Source organism: Podarcis pityusensis (assembly GCF_964106645.2).
Source record: "Podarcis pityusensis genome assembly, chromosome: 4".
Taxonomy (NCBI): Eukaryota; Metazoa; Chordata; class Lepidosauria; order Squamata; family Lacertidae; genus Podarcis; species Podarcis pityusensis.
This window is the reverse complement of record NC_138027.1, coordinates 48,141,444-48,150,156: the sequence shown is the minus strand read 5'-3', so window position 1 is coordinate 48,150,156 and position 8,713 is coordinate 48,141,444. Positions and strand designations below refer to the sequence as shown.

General features: G+C 42.7%; 1 pseudogene across 1 annotated transcript; it reads left to right on the top strand.

Annotated features, from left to right (window-relative positions):
• Nucleotides 1–4,214: 4,214 nt before the first annotated feature.
• On the top strand, nt 4,215–7,494 carry LOC308476436 (glutamate--cysteine ligase catalytic subunit pseudogene; annotated as a pseudogene). The gene has a single exon. The product of its transcript is annotated as a glutamate--cysteine ligase catalytic subunit pseudogene (transcript).
• The last annotated feature ends 1,219 nt before the right edge of the window (nt 7,495–8,713 follow it).

Here is an 8,713-nt window from a genome sequence, read left to right as displayed (position 1 = left end):
TTCAGCTATCTATAGAGCTGTCTCAGCTTTACTCTGCTTTTGCAACTTTGATATACTATTGTTTGTCTAGAAGTTCTGCTCACATTTAAGGAGAGTGTGTAAGAATTTCAATGAAAATGCAGCTTTGGAAAATCTGGCATGTCATCAGTTCAGAGGTCTGTGTTGCTGCCAAGTCTTAATTTCATCTCCTGTTTTGTTCAAAGGGATTCACCTTCCTCCATATGCTCAAAAGAAATGCCTAAACAAGATATTAGGAATGGTTATTGGAGAAAAGCAGTATGTATTCCCCTTTCCATCTGATCCTTTTCCATTCAACTAGCAGTTGGCAACTTCTTTGCCAAAAAAAGATTGGATTATAGCCACAACCCATTCCTGTCACATGCAGTGACAGTAACAGCAAAAGGAATAGCATTGTCAGAAGACAGCCAACAGTAGTTTTTTAAAAATATATATCTTCAGGTTCTGGGAGATTGAAAAACAAGGTTTAAAATAAAAGAAGTTAGACAAAAGTCTCCACCTAGTGGCAAATCTGATTCCAGTATCTGAAGAAGTGTGTATCTGAAGAAGTGTGCTTGCACACGAAAGCTCATACCAAGAACTAACTTAGTTGGTCTTAAAGGTGCTACTGGAAGGATTTTTTTATTTTGACTGTGGCAGACCAACACGGCTACCTATCTGTAACTGATTCCAGTATGTCATCGATTATATAGGATTCTGATAAGAGGTGCATAAGCAGCGTAAACTTATCCCAAGTTATGCCTTTAACATGTTTATTTTGTACTGTTTTAAAAAATGCATTGCTGGAATTCTTTCAGCAGGTTCTTTCTATTTACACTTCTAAAGCTTTGACTTGATTCTAGAATATTTCTATTTACATTTTAGGCAGGTATCTGCCAAAGTCTCTCTTTGGAGAAAAGAACCTGATATGTTTCTTTAAAAAAAACATGTCAAGTATTCTAAGCTTTCTTCTTCTTCTTTTAAAAAATGCTTAGAGTTTCTTCTTTTTTATTTCATATTGTCACTAGTAACATTTCCTTTTGAATGCATTCCACTGATAGCTTCCTACCAATAAATTAATAAGCTTCTAATTTCCTTTTTCCTGTGTTTATTTTATTAGGTTTTCAAAGCATTATAAATCACTGGAAACTAAACATACAACAGAAATATACACATGCGCACACACAGCTTCTCTATTTTGGAGTCTCCTGCTGTTTTCAGTTACATATAATCAAATATATGTAATGGTTAATCATTATACTAAAACTACAGAGCTGTATTTTAACTATATGTAAATAGGAACAGATTTTTAAATGTTGTGATGTTCCAATTTGCTCACACATACAGATATTCAGGGCTACATGAGAACCCTTCACATATCTGCAAAATTAACTAAGCAGGCTTATGTGCTCATCAATAATGTTGGGTACAAATTATGACATTTTAATCTGGATATTAGAAACAAAGCATTTTTTTCTCATTAGTTTGGCTGCCATCTTGGAAAATGGCAACAATTTCTCACATTTCTGGTTACTGTGTACAATCTAGCAAACGCTTCACATTTTTCATGTAGATTTTGTAGCCACTTTCCCAAGGATTACCGTGAACTTTTAAAAAAAGAAATCAGTTCATAAAACCGTCATTGCAATTTTTTCTGTGGTGTACAACTTTTTTCAGGGGGACTATTAAAGTACATAAAATGTAGTTTCAAAGGGAAAATTATTAATTTTTACATGTTTGACAGTGGAACGGACTCCCATGAGAGGTGGTGGACTCTCCTTCCTTCCTTGAAGGTTGAGATTCCTGCGTTTCAGGGGGTTGGACTAGATGACCCTTGGGATACCTCTTCCAACGCTACAATTCTATGATTCTATGTCATGAACTGGCAGGACAATGGGGAAGAGGAAAAGGAACCTGGCAAAGGGTGTAGCCAGGACTGGGACACAACATAGCAAGCAGGGGCTGGGGAAGGAGGTACTCACAGAGTGATGAAGGATGGCGAGAGGATGGGAGCCAATGCACAGGAACCAGAGCAGCAGGAACTATCACCAGCAGTGGCGTAGCGTGGGGGGTGCAGGGGGGCCGGGCGCAACATCTGGGGGGACGCGCTCGCACTCGCAGCTCTCTGCCCCTACCTGGCTCACTCACTCTCTCTCACTGCAGTGCTGGCTGTGCGAATCCGATCCGAGCTGCTGGGTCGCCGCCCACTGTGGAGGGGGTGGGTGCCAGGCGTGCGGTGCGGAGAGAGAGCGAGGGACTATCTGGGGGAGGGACAGTGCAGCGGCCGCCCAGCGCAGCGCTGAGTGCGGGAGAGAACCACACCAGACCAGACCAGGCAGCAGCAAGAAGAAGCTGGCAGCGGCGGCAGGTTAGGGGTTAGGGGGCGCAAATTACTTGCCTTGCCCCGGGTTAGGGGGCACAAATTACTTGCCTTGCCCCGGGTTAGGGGGCGCAAATTACTTGCCTTGCCCCGGGTTAGGGGGCGCAAATTACTTGCCTTGCCCCGGGTGCTGACAACCCACGCTACGCCGCTGATCACCAGTGGCAGAAGGGCTGCTCTCTCCACGAACACACTGGGCTCTGAAGTGTAGGGAGCAGCAGGATGGGTGCTCTAAGAGGCTGAGGCAGGCAAGGACCCACAGCCCAGCTGACTAGCTAGCCAGGTGGGACTCACTAGCTCTGAGAGGAGGGGTGTGATTCCTCAGCTGGAGGTGGCTTGGAGCAGGTGAGGGTCACATGCCTCATCAAGCCCAGTTGCTGAAGTCAGCATGCAAAGTACAAATGGGAAGCAGAGCTGAGGTGCTATGTCTGTTCAACAGCCCATGTTGATGGGCCTTGGCTTGGATGCTCCTGTATTTCTACAGGACTGTCCTTTGGGTTTGACTCTGGACTGTATCCTGACTGCTGGACTTCAAGTGTGGGTTACTTGGATTTACCCTGAACTGGATTTCCTGACCTTTGGACTTTGCTTGTGTAGACTGATCCCTGGACTTTGAACTTTGGACTTGACACACTGACTTGCTGCTGGGTATGATACTATCCTATTTAAAATGAGCTTTATTGTTGTCTGTGGCATTTTTGGCACATCTAAAAATTTGACTACCAACCACCTCAGAAATTGAATTTCAGTCCACTGATCTGTTAACACATGTGCTGTCTCTGAAGTTATGCTCATAGTTCATAATTCATGTTATTCTTCAGTTGTATAAAAAAAGTTCCACTAACTTATTGTTTTTTTGCTTGGTGAAGTGTGGAGGAAAGTTAATATGCTTAGGAGTCAATTTCTTGTCTCTGCTCATGTAATACACCAAATCCTGAGTAACATTCATAATTCTATTCAGCTGACCATTAGATTCATTGTTGCCCCTGTCGTTATCACCAGCCTTCAGGACTTCTTCCCCTTGGAGCAAAATTTGTAGGAACATAAACAGGCTATCATACACATACACTGAGAGCAGTGTCATGATCACTACCAGTACCTTGAAGACCAGGGTAAATTTTGAGATCACCAGAGAACTTCAAAACAGTGTGCGCTAGCAGAAGAAACCAATTGTCTTCAGGTTTTTCTACAAGGGTACTAATGAGATTAAGTTCAAGGGAGACATCTATAGTGTGGACTGTGGATTGGACTACAGTGCAAACTATTCACTGCTGTGGCAACCACTGTGGTTTGCAGAGTGGCAGAGCTATTGCTATACCTCCAGCTTGCCCACTCATAACAGTGGCAGCAGAAAGTGAAGAAGTAGGCAGATTGGGCCCAACTGCTGCACCAGCTTCCAGCTGCTGCATTGATTAGGCCTTTGATTTGGCTTAGATCCAGCTAGCCCCAGTTATGACAGCAGCTCAGTAGGTCCTGGGTTGGCTGGCCCTACCCTTATCTGAGGGTGCCCATTAAAGGACTACCTGCAAAGTTCTGCTGGTGAAAATATTGCCAGTAGGCCTTCTACCTGCACTCACATTAGGAATGAGGATATTTGGGCAGTGTCAGCAGTGGCAGGCAGGAGGCCATCCGAGATGGCAGAAGCTAACAGAGGGCTGGCTCTGCTCAATCCAATAAGCACACATACACACAGCCCAGCATTTGAGTCGTTATGAAGCCATGAGTTCAAGTGAAGAGGAATCTGTGATTTATTGCTTTTTATTTAACTGTCAGGACCTTAAACAGTTTACACAAAATATTTATTAAAATTACCTACAAAATGAGATTTTTTAAAAAACAAATTAGCCTTCCCCCCCCCCCAAAAAAATAAAATCAACAGTTTTAAATGCATACTTTATAAAATAAAATTTACATATTCAAATACATGTCAGATCTACATGGCCGGAGAGACTTGCTTATGCAATGTTTCTGGTAGGTGTCAAAAACAGTATACTAGAGGTACCTGTCCTACTATCAATGCTCAGGGAGCTCCTTCTGGGATGTGGCTCAAGGCACCAATGCAAACACTGAAACAGACAAACATTTTTTCCAAACACATTTTCCAACTGCCACGCCTCCCTGCTAACAACCATTGCCTAGCACCTGTTGCCATGACTCTGTTTCTCCAGTATTCCATCTTCCTGACCATTGTGTTCCTTTACTATATACTACATGCATCTCTTCTTCTTCATGTCCTTCTTTCCCAAGCTCCACCCCCTTGGTCTAAAGACTGCGGCTCGGAAAGGGCCAAACTCCTGCCCTGCAGACCAGAACTTCTTTGCCCTTCTGTGGCCTCCAACTAGCCATGCTCCTTGACAATACCACAGATAGGTCACATGATTTCCGCTGCGCATGTGAGTTAGGTGGATTGCCATTGCTGGCTTTGCACTGAGGACAACAACCCACTCAGCTCGTTTGTATATAAAAAATGGTGTATGCTCTCTCCTTCAACCTAGGACAAATCCCATTACAGAAATTCAACATAAAGGACCAACCTCCCTCCTCTACCCCCAACCACGTGTGTCCTGCTGCTGACACAGTCACCGCCACCACACACATCTATACACAGACACAGTCGCTGACAGCCTCCTCAAAACTTTCTTCTTCCAGTGTAGGCATAAGAGCATGAACCAGGGACTGTTCCATCCTGGGGGCCGGGCAGCTTAATGGAAGTGAAAGAGAAGTTAAGAGAATAATAGTATATCTTCCTTTCTCTCCCTCCTCCTAATTCTTCTGCCTTTTACACCATCTGAAATAATTTTCATCACGGCTGGACTGCTTCTTTCCCCCACCCTCTCGGCAGCCACAGCTTTCCGTCCCCTCAGCCACTCCCTATGTCTCCTTCCTGTGGTATCTCAGCTCTCCTCACGGCTTCCCTTGAGGGCCATGGGGCTTCTGACACAGGGCTCCCCGATGAGCTGGGATAAGACACAGCAGCACGCGGAACATGTGCACAAGCATGGCATCCTCCAGTTTTTGCACATCTACCGAGCTGTCGGGGAGAGGCGCAAGGATTTGCTCCAGTGGGGGGATGAGGTAGAATACATGGTGGTAGCTTTTGACCATGAAAATAAGAGAGCACGATTGTCCTTAACTGGAGAAGAAATTGCACATACTTTGCAAGACAAGGTTGAAAGGGTAGACTCAAACCATCCAACTCTGTGGAAGCCAGAATATGGACGCTATATGGTTGAAGGGATTCCTGGACAGCCATATGGAGAAACAATGTCTGAATTTAACACTGTGCAAGAGAACATGAGAAAGCGTCGGCAGGAAGCGGCATCAGTGCTGAAACAAAACCAAGCTCTTTGCACTATAACATCATTTCCAAGATTAGGTTGCCCGGGATTTACGGTACCAGAGTGTGTCCCAACGCCTGTTGAGACGGGAGCCTCCAAGTCCCTCTTCTTCCCAGATGAAGCCATCAGCAAACACCCCAGGTTTGGTACCTTAACGAGAAACATTCGTCACAGAAGAGGAGAAAAAGTAGTGATAAACATACCAATATTTAAGGACAGGAATACCCCATCGCCATTTATAGAAACATTTCCTAATGATGATGGTGAAGCAGCAAAAGCAGCCCTGCCTGACCATGTATATATGGATGCTATGGGGTTTGGAATGGGCAACTGCTGCCTTCAAGTAACATTTCAGGCTTGCAGCATTTCTGAAGCAAGATACCTTTATGACCAGCTAGCCACAATGTGTCCCATTCTGATGGCATTAAGTGCTGCAGCTCCATTCTACCGGGGCTATGTGACGGATGTTGACTGCCGTTGGGGAGTAATATCTGCATCGGTAGACGATAGAACCAGGGAGGAAAAGGGGTTGGAGCCATTAAAGAACAACCGCTACAGAATCAACAAATCCAGATATGATTCCATAGACGCTTACCTCTCTGAAAGCGGTGAAAAATACAATGACATTGATTTGGCAGTAGATAAAGAAATCTATGAGCAGCTGGTAAAAGAAGGCATTGACCATCTTTTGGCCCAACACATTGCTCACTTATTTATTCGTGATCCATTGGTGCTCTTCGAAGAGAAAATACACTTGGATGATGCAAATGAATCTGACCACTTTGAAAATATTCAATCAACGAATTGGCAGTCAATGAGATTTAAACCTCCTCCTCCCAATTCAGATATTGGATGGAGGGTTGAGTTCAGACCAATGGACGTCCAGTTAACAGACTTTGAAAATTCTGCTTATGTTGTATTTGTGGTGTTGCTGACACGAGCCATTCTCTCATACAAACTAGACTTTCTTATTCCTTTGTCCAAGGTGGATGAAAACATTAAAGTAGCTCAGAAACGAGATGCTGTCCGGCAAGGCATGTTTTATTTCAGAAAAGATATTTATAAATGTGGAAATGTTACAGTGGGTGGATGTGGCCCAGCTAAGAATGTTCCAGAAACAGATGCCGAAGAGTATATCTTAATGAGCATAGATACAATTATCAATGGGAAGAAGGGAACATTTCCTGGATTACTTCCAATTTTAAACTCTTACCTTGAAAGTATGGAAGTGGATGTGGATACAAGGTGCAGCATTTTAAAATACCTGAAACTAATTAAAAAGAGGGCATCAGGAGAGTTAATGACAGCTGCTCGATGGATGCGAGAGTTTGTCACTAACCACCCAGCATACAAAAATGACAGTGTGATTACTGAAGAGGTGAATTATAGTCTGATTTGGAAATGCAACCAAATTGCTGAAGAACAAGCTGAATGCCCTGAACTGCTTGGAGCATGCTTTAACAAAGTAAACTGCAATGAAACTAAAACTGATGCTTTTTGATGAAATGCTTTAATCAACTGTGGAAAGTATAACACATTCTTTGCTGGAGCAGTAGTTACATTGCTGGTAAATATCTGCAGTTTTGTAATGAGAAGACCAAAATAGATTCTACTTCCATTTAAGATGGGCCTATCTGCCAGAATATTCTCTTAAAACTCCCTACAATGGGCACAGTCTTATATTTATGTATTATGCTGTGTACAGTACATGTAAATAGTAAAATGTTTTTTCTAAAAAAAATTAACATCAATGTATTTTAATAAAGCTATATTGAAATACATTGTGAACCCCCTGGTACTTTTTAATGTGCTTATTTGGGGGCAATGTGGGGAAAGTCAGTGTTCTCAAATGTTTGTTATTGGCATTGAACAATCTGCTATATTTTAAGAAAATAACCAGAACCTGATTCACATAGATATTTTTCCCATTCTACCTTGAGAAGGTGATGTGGTCCTGATTCTACCGGAAGCTGACATATGAAATCAGGTTTCCAGTCAAGCAGCCCAGTTCACAAACTTGGATTTAAATAGATGTTTGTCTAACTGTTGTAAATGGGATATGATGAATCTAAAGTATTTTTCTTTACTAAGCTGGGGTAAAAATCAACATGTTTCTCTACTAATTGTGTTTTTGTCTCTTCCACAAGTCTGTCAGCTTCATTCACTGGCTTCATGCCACAGATTTTTGAGTTCCTAATAGCTACAGTTTCTGCTGAGTTACATCCAAGTAACTTGACATTTGGGAATCATTTATTATTAATTGTCAAAAAAAATCCTCTTAACTCCAAGTTTATAGAAGTGCTTAGTTTTTACTCCACTTTCATCTTGTTTTAAAGTTATCATAACTCCAATATATTCATACTTCATTATGGTTTTCTGACCCAGTTCATGCGTGGTGTCCAGTGGTGACTCTTACCTGGTGGAGGAAATCAATCAGAAGAATGGGGTAAGAGGGAGTTTTAGGTGCTCTCTCTAACCCATGGCTCACATGCACCCCATATACTCCAGAGGATCCTCCAACCCTCAAGCAGATTGGAGTAGATGGGGCACTTATGGGGGGATAGAGGAATCATCAAGGATCAGATCACATCTCTTGGTTCTGCTGGTCAGTGGGCTGTGAATATTGGAGAGCATGCCATATATTCTACTTGGACATAACATCTGCCATGGTGGAGGAGCAGGCAAGTACCTCACCCTGTTCCTCACCTCCACTCTATTTGTAATACATGGTGTTGACACTCCGTGTTTCTGTGGAGACACACATCTCTTCCTCCTGTAAAAAGTTTTCATAAATTTAAACCCAGTTTGTAAGACACATGGTGCCGAAAACACAATATTTTTCTAATGAAAATAGGATGTCTCCAATTAAATCAATGACCTACATCTTTTTAAATGGCTTTTACACTACAGAATCTGATTCATGACACATGAAAACCAATATTTAGATCAGAGTTCCTGTTTGAAAAACGGGCCCTAAAAAAAGCACCACTAACAACAA